The sequence below is a fragment of the Hyla sarda genome, chromosome 2 (genome assembly GCF_029499605.1).
Source record: "Hyla sarda isolate aHylSar1 chromosome 2, aHylSar1.hap1, whole genome shotgun sequence".
NCBI classification, from domain to species: Eukaryota; Metazoa; Chordata; class Amphibia; order Anura; family Hylidae; genus Hyla; species Hyla sarda.
In genome coordinates this window covers 32153465-32165873 of record NC_079190.1, presented here as the reverse complement: position 1 = coordinate 32165873, position 12409 = coordinate 32153465, and the positions used below count along the sequence as shown (strand labels likewise).

Below are 12409 nucleotides of genomic sequence, written 5' to 3'. Positions count from 1 at the left end.
ATAAAAAGTATTGGATATAGATATTTGAAAGGGCTTATGGCGTATATCCAATAAGCCCTTTCAACTATCTATATCCATATACTTTTTATTATTTAAAAAAAAATGTCATGTCCTTTTTTGTACAGCACTTATCATATTGCACACACATCTAATTCTGTATACTGTGATTATTATTGAGACATATCAGTTTTTATACATTTTTTATCTTCCTCTCAATAAAGATAATTGTATCATCCTTATTAGCGCTGGTATTTACTAATTTAAATTTTTTTCGTTTTTCACTATTTGTATTATGGCCTACAGGGATCCATACAAAAAATACCTGGCAGCTATATTTTTAGGCCCCTTCTGGAAGCTATTATATTTTCGCCCTATAGGACGCACCGGCGTATAAGACGCACCCAATTTATAAGTGCAAAATCTAAAAAAATAAAGATTTTGAACCCAATAGTGGTGTTCAACCTGCGGACCTCCAGATGTTGCAAAACCACAATTCCCAGCATGTCCGGACAGCTGTTGGCTGTCCGGGCATGCTGGGAGTTGTAGTTTTGCAACATCTGGAGGTCCGCAGATTGAAGACCACTGCATAGGAGGTAATACTCACGTGTCCACGCCGCTCCGGACCCGTCACCGCTGTCCTGGATGTCGCTCCATCGCTGTTGCCATGTCCCCGTCGCTCCGGAACGTCTCTGCTGCCGGCCGGGTATCCTCGCTCTCTGTCGCCGCCATCACGCCGTTACGCACGCCAACGCACATACGCGACGACATAATGACGAGGAAGGAGAGCGCCGGCCATACAGGGGATCCCTGAACGGAGAAGACACCGAAGAGGCAGGTAAGGTCCCTCCTGGTGTCCTGTAAGCACTAACCCGGCTATTCAGGTCGGGCTGTTCGGGACCACAGCGGTGAAATCGCGGCATCCCGAACAGCCCGACTGAACAGCCGGGTTAGTGTCACTTTCCCTTCAGACGCGGCGGTCAGCTTTGATCGCCGCGTCTGAAGGGTTAATACAGGGCATCACCGCAATCGGTGATGTCCTGTATTAGCCGCGGGTCCCGGCCGTTGATGGTCACAGGGACCGCCGCGATAGGGGTGTATTCGCCGTATAAGACGCACTGACTTTTTCCCCCCAGTTTTGGGGAAGAGAAAGTGCGTCTTATATGACGAAAAATACGGTACTTATTTGATAAAACTCCCCCAATAAGCCAAGGTAAAAATGGATGCCCTGTTTTAAAGGGGTATACCAGCGCCGAAAAATGTATCCCCTTTCCACAGGATCATGATGTACATGTAGAGTACGTCACAGTGACCACAAGGGGCCCATTACTTCATTTTACATATACAGTGGGGCAAAAAAGTATTTAGTCAGCCACCAATTGTGTAAGTTCTCCCACTTAAAAAGATGAGAGGCTGTAATTTTCATCATAGGTATACCTCAACTATGAGAGACATAATGAGGGGAAAAAAATCCATAAAATCACATTGTCTGATTTTTAAAGAATTTATTTGAAGATTATGGTGGAAAATAAGTATTTGGTCACCTACAAACAAGCAAGATTTCTGGCTCTCACAGACCTGTATCTTCTTCTTTAAGAGTCTCCTCTGTCCTCCACTTGTTACCTGTGTTAATGAAACCTGTTTGAACTTGTTATCAGTATAAAAGACACCTGTCCACAACCTCAAACAGTCACACTCCAAACTCCACTATGGCCTAGACAAAAGAGCTGTCGAAGGACACCAGAAACACAATTGTAGACCTGCACTAGGCTGGGAAGACTGAATCTGCAATAAGCAAGAAGCTTGGTGTGAAGAAATCAACTGTGGGAGCAATTATTAGAAAATGGATTGGGAGAATGTCATATGGTCAGATGAAACCAAAGTAGAACTTTTTGGTAAAAATGCTGAGTTGCATCCAAAGAATACCATACCTACTGTAAAGCATGGGGGTGGAAACATCATGCTTTGGGGCTGTTTTTCTGCAAAGGGACCAGGACAACTGATCCGTGCATCAGATGTATCGTGAGATTTTGAGTGGAAACCTCCTTCCATCAGCAAGGGCATTAAAGATGAAACGTGGCTGGGTCTTTCAGCATGACAATGATCCTAAACACACCGCCCGGGCAACAAAGGATTGGCTTCGTATGAAGCATTTCTAGGTCCTGGAGTGGCCTAGCCTGTCTCCAGATCTCAACCCCATAGAAAACCTTTGGAGGGCGTTGAAAGTCCGTGTTGCCAAGTGACAGCCCCAAAACATCACTGCTCTAGAGGAGATCTGCATGGAGGAATGGGCCAAAATACCAGCAACAGTGTGTGAAAACCTTGTGAAGACTTACAGAAAACGTTTGAACTCTGTCATTGCCAACAAAGGGGACATAACAAAGTATTGAGATTAACTTTTGTTATTGACCAAATACTAATTTTCCACCATCATTTGCAAATAAATTCTTTAAAAATCAGACAATGTGATTTTATGGATTTTTTTCTCATTATGTCTCTCATAGTTGAGGTATACCTATGATGAAAATTACAGGCCCCTTTCATCTTTTTAAGTGGGAGAACTTGCACAATTGGTGGCTGACTAAATACTTTTTTTTACCCCACTGTAAAACAGTTATGGATGTAAAATATATATATTTGTGCAGAAACACCAATAAAATTAGCAAAAAAAACATCCCATATGTGCACACAGCCTGATTACTACACCGCGCACACACAGAATCAAAAGGTGGCTTGAGCCCCAGTCCTTTAAATGCACCTGTCCTATAATAATTTCAATGATTAGAACCTCTGTGGGGCCATGCGGGTCCCATTAAGCTGACATGACTGCCGGAGGTCCCTAACCTCAGAAATTGTGTTGTGTTAACAAATGTAAGGTTTTTAGAAACTTTTTTTTATATAATGAGAGGTGCCCTTTCTTCTACTTGAGCCCCTGTCCCCCAAAATGTCTGTGCATGTCCCTGACCGCTGGTAGAGATGGTGTTCAGTGTCCAGCTAGTTGGTATGTGCAGTGCCCATGGTGTTGTGGTGTCGTAATGAATTGTTGGATTTTAGGGAATTCTAGACAATATCCGAGAATTGACCAATGGAACTAACACCCTCAGCTCTGCTTAACCATGGAGGTGGATTGTCTTATTTTCTATGTATGTGATGGAGGGAGCTATAAGTCATCCGTATAACCTCCAGTTCTCAGACTTACGGTAATATCTCTCACTTTGCACAGGAAAGCATCTCACCGCCGCTTCCGGCAATGCTGCTGACTCTCATACCACATAAAGATATAAATCACAGCCGCTTCCACTGGGGATATTAATAGGACATCACAACCGTTCTGTGTTTGTGTCCTATAGAAATCATTTTATGGTTTAAAGGGGTACTCCACCCCTAGACATCTTATCCCCTATCCAAAGGATAGGGGATAAAATGTCTGATCGCAGGGGTCCCGCCGCTGGGGACCCCCGCAATATAGCATGCGGCACCCACCTGATTCTTGTCCGGAAGCGCTGGAAGGTCTGGGTCCCGACCACGGGAACGGAAGTTCGTGACGTCACGACTCTGCCCCCTGTGTGACGTCACGCCTCGTCTTCTCAATGCAAGTCTATGGGAGGGGGCGTGACGGCCGTGACATCACACTTATGGTGACATCACACTTATAGTGCAATAAGGATCTTCATCCTGAGCGGTGGCTTCAAACCTGTGAGCGTCCAGCTGCTGCAAAACTACAACCCCCAGCATACCCAGCTCTAGTTTTGCAACAGCAGGAGAGTTGAAGACCACTGCTCTAGAGGTGCACAAAAAAAAGTAATAAATAAAAACAAAAATGCCCTAATGTTCTGCAGCATCTGAGTTGTGTATCAGAAGGTTCTACAAAAGCTGAGGTATTTATTATGATATTCTGCAGCAGCAGAGGTGTGTATTATGATATTCTGCAGCAGCTGAGGTGTGTATCATGATGATCTGCAGCAGCAGCAGCTGAGGTGTGTATTATGATATTCCGCAGCAGCTGTAGTGTATAATATGTCCCTCATATGTACCTTACAATGAACAATGTAAAAATAAGAAACTAATTCTGCAAATTCTGCATTTTTATTTGTTCCACTTGCCAAAAAAGTGCTAAAAAAATTGAATGTACCCAAAATGTTGCCGATAAAAACGACAAGCTGTTCCATCAAAAACAACCCTCACACGGCTCTTTTGAAGGAAAAGTCTATTTAAAAAAAAATTGGAATAAAAAATGGCACCAGGTTAGGTTGTGAATGCTTGTTATCCTTTAAAGTGTACCTGTCGCCAACAAAAAAGTTTGATATACTGTAGATAATAACATTATATGTATATTTGTAATATACATTGATTAAAAAATGTGTATATTTTTGGGTGAATAAATGCTGTCCCTGCAGCTATTGTCTGTGTGTCTCTATGAGGAGTCTAAATAGAGGAAGTGAGGGCAGGACAAGCAGGGCTCTGTGCAGACTCCTGGCTTGTCAATCATCCGGCTGTGTGAGCCAGGGGCGTGTCATGGAGCCTCAGTGTACACTGTCCTGCTTGTCCTCAGTGTACAGAGCCCCGCTTTTCCTCAGTGCACAGAGCCCTGCTTGTCCTCAGTGTACAGAGCCCCGCTTTTCCTCAGTGTACAGAGCCCTGCTTTTACTCAGCGTACAGAGCCCTGCTTTTACTCAGCGTACAGAGCCCCGCTTGTCCTCAGTATACAGAGCCCTGCTTGTCCTCAGTATACAGAGCCCTGCTTGTCCTCAATGTACAATGCCCTGCTTGTCCTCAGTGTACAGAGCCCTGCTTGTCCTCAGTGTACAGAGCCCTGCTTGTCTACGGTGTACAGAGCCCTGCTTGTCCTCAGTGCACAGAGCCCTGCTTGTCCTCAGTGTACAGAGCCCAGCTTGTCCTCAGTGTACAGAGCCCTGCTTGTCCTCAGTGTACAGAGCCCTGCTTGTCCTCAGTGTACAGAGCCCTGCTTGTCCTCAGTGTACAGAGCCCTGTTTTTCCTCAGTGCACAGAGCCCTGCTTGTCCTCAGTACACAGAACCCTGCTTGTCCTCAGTCTACAGAGCCCCGCTTGTCCTCAGTGTACAGAGCCCTGCTTGTCCTCAGTGTACAGAGCCCTGCTTGTCCTCAGTGTACAGAGCCCTGCTTGTCCTCAGTGCACAGAGCCCTGCTTGTCCTCAGTACACAGAGCCCTGCTTGTCCTCAGTGTGCAGAGCCCTGCTTGTCCTCAGTGTACAGAACCCTTCTTGTCCTCAGTGCACAGAGCCCTGCTTGTCCTCAGTGTACAGAGCCCTGCCTGTCCTCAGTGCACAGAGCCCTGCTTGTCCTCAGTACACAGAGCCCTGCTTGTCCTCAGTCTACAGAGCCCCACTTGTCCTCAGTGTTGGAGCCTCAGTGTACAGAGCCCTGCTTGTCCTAAGTGTACAGAGCCCAGCTTGTCCTCAGTGTAAAGAGCACTGCTTGTCCTCGGTGTACAGAGCCGTGCTTGTCCTTAGTGTACAGGGGCCTGCTTGTTCTCAGTGTACAGAGCCCTGCTTGTCCGCAGGGTACATAGCCCTGCTTGTCCTCAGTGTACAGAGCCCTGCTTGTCCTCAGTGTACAGAGCCCTGCTTGTCCTCAGTGCACAGAGCCCTGCTTGTCCTTAGTGCACAGGGCCCTGCTTGTCCTCAGTGTACAGGGGCCTGCTTGTCCTCAATGTACAAAGCCCTGCTTGTCCTCAGTGTACAGAGCCCTGCTTGTCCTCAGTGTGCAGAGCCCTACTTGTCGTCAGTGTACAGAACCCTGCTTGTCCTCAGTGTACAGAGCCCTGCTTGTCCTCAGTGTACAGAGCCCTGCTTGTCCTCAGTGTACAGAGCCCTGATTGTCCTCAATACACAGAGCCCTGCTTGTCCTCAGTCTACAGAGCCACACTTGTCCTCAGTGTACAGAGTCCTGCTTGTCCACAGTGTACAAAGCCCTGCTTATCCTCAGTGTACAGAGCCCTGCTTGTCCTCAGTGTACAGAACCCTGCTTGTCCTCAGTGTAGAGAGCCCTGCTTGTCCTCAGTGCACAGAGCCCTGCTTGTCCTCAGTACACAGAGCCCTGCTTGTCCTCAGTCTACAGAGCCCTGCTTGTCCTCAGTGTGCAGAGCCCTGCTTGTCCTCAGTACACAGAGCCCTGCTTGTCCTCAGTGTGCAGAGCCCTGCTTGTCCTCAGTGTACAGAACCCTGCTTGTCCTCAGTGTACAGAGCCCTGCTTGTCCTCAGTGTACAGAGCCCTGCCTGTCCTCAGTGCACAGAGCCCTGCTTGTCCTCAGTACACAGAGCCCTGCTTGTCCTCAGTCTACAGAGCCCCACTTGTCCTCAGTGTTGGAGCCTCAGTGTATAGAGCCCTGCTTGTCCTAAGTGTACAGAGCCCAGCTTGTCCTCAGTGTACAGAGCCCTGCTTGTCCTCGGTGTACAGAGCCATGCTTGTCCTCAGTGTACAGTGGCCTGCTTGTTCTCAGTGTACAGAGCCCTGCTTGTCCGCAGGGTACATAGCCCTGCTTGTCCTCAGTGTACAGAGCCCTGCTTGTCCTCAGTGTACAGAGCCCTGCTTGTCCTCAGTGCACAGAGCCCTGCTTGTCCTTAGTGCACAGGGCCCTGCTTGTCCTCAGTGTACAGGGGCCTGCTTGTCCTCAATGTACAAAGCCCTGCTTGTCCTCAGTGTACAGAGCCCTGCTTGTCCTCAGTGTGCAGAGCCCTACTTGTCGTCAGTGTACAGAACCCTGCTTGTCCTCAGTGTACAGAGCCCTGCTTGTCCTCAGTGTACAGAGCCCTGCTTGTCCTCAGTGTACAGAGCCCTGCTTGTCCTCAATACACAGAGCCCTGCTTGTCCTCAGTCTACAGAGCCCTGCTTGTCCTCAGTGTGCAGAGCCCTGCTTGTCCTTAGTGTACAGAACCCTGCTTGTCCTCAGTGCACAGAGCCCTGCTTGTCCTCAGTGCACAGAGCCCTGCTTGTCCTCAGTCTACAGAGCCCTGCTCGTCCACCCTCACTTATAGAGACACACAAACAATAGCACCTGTAGGGACAAAAATATACACATTTTTTAACCAATGTATATTACAAATATACATATAATGGTATCATCTACATTGTATAAAAAGTTTTTGTTGACGACAGGTACACTTTAAGAAACCACAGAACATGACTGGAGATTTAGGCTATGTCCACAAGATGGAATTTCCGTGTGCGAAATTCCGCAGAAGAATTCCACACTGACATTCAGCTGCAGTGGAGTCTCATTGGCTGTCTGAAGGCTGTCCAGGCATGCTGGGAGTTGTAGTTTTGCAACAGCTGGAGACACTCTGGTCGGGGAAAACTGGCCTAAGGAGCTGTGTGGCATTGGCCATGGCCTTTCATCTACTGGCCCAACTTTTTTTTTTGTATTTCTTAGCAGATTTTAATTTACCCTCCTCAGCCACCGCTAATAAATTGTCCATAAAGACGTTGGCTGGCAGGGAAGTGCTTAAATAAATCAGTAAGAACATAATTTTTTCCGCTCGAGAGCACGTGCCCGCGTTCCTCCTCATACAGATCCCCGGCGCACTCTTTGAGGAGTACTGCACTAGTTGAGTTTTGATTTAATAATGACATTCGCTGCCAAGGCTAAATTACTGATGGATATTTATGATGTCCCGGCCGGTGAACATTCACATTTCAATGGATATTTCCAGACGTGCCAAGGCAAAGCCGGTGCCGAAAAGCAAACTGTTGCGGTAGCCGCGCTCCTTGTATAAATCAATATCTGCAGCCATATCGCATACACTTCAGCCTGACATCTATTACAACGCTGCTAATGAATATGGTCACTCAGGCATATACTACATGGGGATTATTAATGAGGCTTTATACGGCTAGATTGGAATTAGATGGGGATTTACAGCTATTTTTCATATTATGTAAGTCTTTACGGTTTAGCTGCCTTGGAGGTTTTAATAGGCGAAAAACCAAAGGTCCTATTAGAACAGTCCGGACATCAGTAGCTTAAAGCGTACCTGTCATATCACAGAAAATAAATAATGCTTATATATTTATTCACTGGGTCATAGAGATGATTTACGTGTTTCTTTATGTGTCTAGCTTCTGTATTTGGCTCACAAATCCCTCTGTTTTGCTGCTCACTCATTCTGACATCCACTGCTCAGGAAGGGGAATGTCAGAGGCAAGCACTGAGCCTGCCCTCACTCACCATGCATTCACTTCCTCCCTGAGTCTGCTGTGCAAGGTCTCTTCATCCAATCACTGCAGGCTGCTCTGTAACCCCCTCCTCTCTGTTTCATGCTGCAATCTGATAGGACAGGAGTAAGCACAGTCACTTCCTGGACTTTGTCTCTGCCTGTGCTTCAGCTGGGACAAAGATGATGTCTCATCAGGACAGGATTATGTTCTGGAGGATATGGGGACCCCTAGTGTATTTTTTTTTATTTCTATAAGAAGATAAGTTTTTAATGAAGTACAGGGTGGGTCATTTATATGGATACACCTTAATAAAATGGGAATGGTTGGTGATATTAACTTCCTGTTTGTGGCACATTAGTATATGTGAGGGGGGGGGGGAAACTTTTCAAGATGGGTGGTGACCTTGGCGGCCGTTTTGAAGTCGGCCATATGAATCCAACTTTTGTTTTTTCAATAGGAAGAGGGTCATGTGACACACCAAACTTATTGGGAATTTCACAAGAAAAACAATGATGTGCTTGGTTTTACTGTAACTTTATTCTTTCATGAGTTATTTACAAGTTTCTGACCACTTATAAAATGTGTTCAATGTCCTGCCCATTGTGTTGGATTGTCAATGCAACCCTCTTCTCTATATACTACTATATACACCGCAGGAGAAATGCTAGCACAGGCTTCCAGTATCCGTATACACTGCTATATACTACTATATACACCGCAGGAGAAATGCTAGCACAGGCTTCCAGTATACGTCATGGCATGTAACCAGGGAAGGTGTCAGTGACCAGGTGACTTGTGTGGTGACCTATAGGACCCCTACAAATTGCTCCCATAAATACAAGAGAGGAGCTAGCTTAGTCAGTTCTAAGTCTAGAGTTTTCTGAGGTGCAGTCAAGACCCAACAGTGTCTGGTGCCCTGAAGAGACCCAAGGCCTAACCACGCAGCCACGCTTCCACCAACCAAGTGCCCCTTCAGGTGAACGTCAAAGCCTAGTAAGCAGTCACAGGGGTGAAGTCTAGTCAGTCATAGTCAAGTCAGTCAAGTTAGTCAAGTCAACGTGGGTCTGCATAATTCAGTCAATTCCACTACAAGTCCCAGCGAGCCCACAAGTCACTGGTCATCTCCTTCGTCCTAACTGAGCTATAAAGACTATTCTATCTGTCTGCCTCAGTAAAGCTGACGTTGTTCCATAACTTTGCATCGGAGTGATTATTTGCCCCGTGCCTAGCCCAGGAACCAGCGGCCATACCTCAAGTGGTGTAGAGGATAACCACGCCCTGGTGTCACGAATACAAAGGGTTAATGCCATCTGCCCCTAGGGTAATAACATCTGCCCTTCATCACACCCTCACCACAATATTAAAAGTTTAGTTTGGTGACAGGTACTCTTTAACCTACTCAGGGCGTACATGTACGCCCTGATCCCGCTAACGGGGATTAAACCGTTCTCATGAGCGGAGAACCGGTTAAACCCTGTGGGTCCCAGTTGCTATGGGCAGCCAGGGCCTACGGCACTGCCGATCGGGCCAATGCCTGGCATTAACCCTTTAGATGTCGCAATCAAATTTGATTGCAGCATCTAAACTGAAAGTAAAACTATCCCGGCAGCTCAGCAGAGCTGATCAGGACTATGGACAACAGGAGGGTCCTCACCTGCCTCCTCGTTGTCCGATCGGTGATCTACTACCCCATGTCTGTGCAGCATATGGCATAGCATTGAACAGTGTATGAAATCAGAAGATTGCATGGTATAGCCTCCTAAGGGGGCTAAAAAAAAAAAAAGTTAAAAGTGGTAAAAAAAAATATATAAGAGAAAAAATGTGAATAAGCCCCCACTAATAAACTTTTTAATCACCCCCCTTTTCCTATTTTTTAAATAAAAGAATGTAATGGAAAAAAAATCATACGTGGTACCGCCGCATGCGCAAATGTCCGAGCTGTTAAAATATAAGGTTAGCTAAACTGCACGGTCGATGGCGTACACATAAAAAAATACCAAAGTCCAAAATTGTGAATTTTTGGTCACTTCATTTACCATAAAAATATTAATAAAATGAGATCAAAAAGTCCCATCAAAGCAAAATTGGTGGCCATAAAAACTACAGCAAAAAAATGAGCCCTCATATAGCCCCATACGCGGAAAAAAAAAGTTATAGGGGTCAGAAGATGACAATTTTAAACATACAAATTTTGGTGCATGTAGTTATAAATGTTTTAAAGTAGTAAAATAAATTAAACCTACATAAATTGGGTATCCTTGTAACCATATGGACCTACAGAATAAAGACAAGGTGTCATTTTTGCCGAAAAGTGCACCGCATAGAAACATAAGCCCTAAAAAGTTGCAAAATGGCTTTTTTTTTTTCATTTCACGCCACAAATAATTTTTTTTTGTTTTGCCGCAGATTATGTTATAAAGTATGTAATGTCATTACAAAGTACAATTGGTGACGCATAAAACAAGCCCTTATATGATTCTGTAGGTACAAAATTGAATGCATTATGATTTTTAGAAGAAGAGGAGGGAAATACGAAAGTGCAAAAATGAAGATTGTTTTGAGTCCTTAAAGGGGTTCTCCGGTGGTTAACGTGTTTTTCTGTTTTTGACTTACCCTATTTGTTTTGTTTCATTTCTATTCTTGTTGTTTAGCCTACTCGATTTCTGTTCTGTTGTCTTTTTGTCTTTTTATCCCCCACTTTGTTTTCCTTTCTTTGCTTCTATTTCCTGTTTCTTGCTGTGCTGAAAACTACAAATCCCAGAATGCCACATGCCTTGCTGGTTTGGGGCGGCTCCTTTTTTTTTTTGTGTGTGTGTGTTCCGCCCTTTACCTATCCTACTATTTTCCTGGGTCGGCCCCATTATACACAGCACACTCATATAATAAGCCCTGGTTGGGATACACTAGCATACACACACAAAAGGGACTACAACTCCCAGCATGTGTCATTCAGGAGTCTTTAGTCTGTGGTATAACACTAGCATGCTGCCTCTGTAGTCTCCTGGGGGTTGTAGTTCACCACACCTCTGTAGGGCATACACCAGTGTTTCCCAACCTGTGTGCCTCCAGGTGTTGCAAAACTACTACTACCAGCATGCCCTGACAGCCTTTGGGCATGCTAGTTGTAGTTTTGCAACAGCTGGAGGCACACTGGTTGGGAAACACTGGTACAACATGATGTGTATGCTGAATAGGCTAGAACAGTGTTTCCCAACCAGTGTGCCTCCAGCTGTTGCAAATCTACAACTCCCAGCATGCCCAAAGTCTGTCAGGGCATTCTGGGAGTTGTAGTTTTGCAACAGCTGGAGGCACACTGGTTTGTAAACACTAGCATACACACACACACAACAGGGACTACAACTCCCAGCATGTGTCATTCAGTAGTCCCCCCTCCCCCTTCACATATAGAGATCATTCACAGTATAAGAATTATTCCCCTGCAGTCCATACATCCCTAGCCCGTGCACCTTCTCATCCTCCCCTTCAGATAACACTTATCTTCTCTGTGAGGTCCTTCTCCTGTGCAGACCTGCTTCCTTAGAATACAGAGCAGGGGGAGGGGAGGTGAGGAGTTGTGTACTCAGCTGGATGAGATGAGGGGCGTGGCTTATTCCTCTCATGCAGACAGAGAAAAAAATAAAATAAAAGCTGTGACATCTTGTCCACAACAGACTCAGAACTGTGGACAACAGTAAAAGAAAACTCTCTGAACTACAGAACTTCCTGCCCAACAAACATGTAAGAAAAACACACACAGGCTGCCAAAACATATAACACATGTATATTGCAAAAAAACTAAACTTACAAAGAAGATGCCATATAGTTAAAAAAATTAACCACCGGAGTACCCCGTTAAGGTGAATATGGGCTGAGTCCTTAAGGGGTTAAAGGCCCATTCATACAGTGGAATTTCTCAGCAGAATTCAGTTGAAAAATTCTGCTCAGAAATTCCATTGCAGCAGTCTCTAATTGTTTTCAATTGGTTTCTACTGCGCTGTGCACACAGCAGAATTTCCGCAGAAATTCAAGTTCCAGACTGAACACGTTCATTCTTTCAGCCGAATCAGCTCAGATATGCATCACCATCAATGAAGACGGCGCATGGCCATGTGGTCCTGGCACAGTGATTGAGTCAGCACTTGCCACACACAAAATAACCACCTGGAACTTTGCCGGGCAAATATTCCGCTGTTCGAATGGGCCTGCTGAGCCAAAAA

General features: G+C 45.6%; 1 protein-coding gene across 4 annotated transcripts in view; it reads right to left on the bottom strand.

The window, feature by feature from the left end:
* The window catches only part of C2H11orf97 (chromosome 2 C11orf97 homolog), a 154869-nt gene that overhangs the window by 96902 nt on the left and 45558 nt on the right, over window positions 1-12409 (bottom strand). The gene's annotated exons all lie outside the window — the stretch shown is intronic.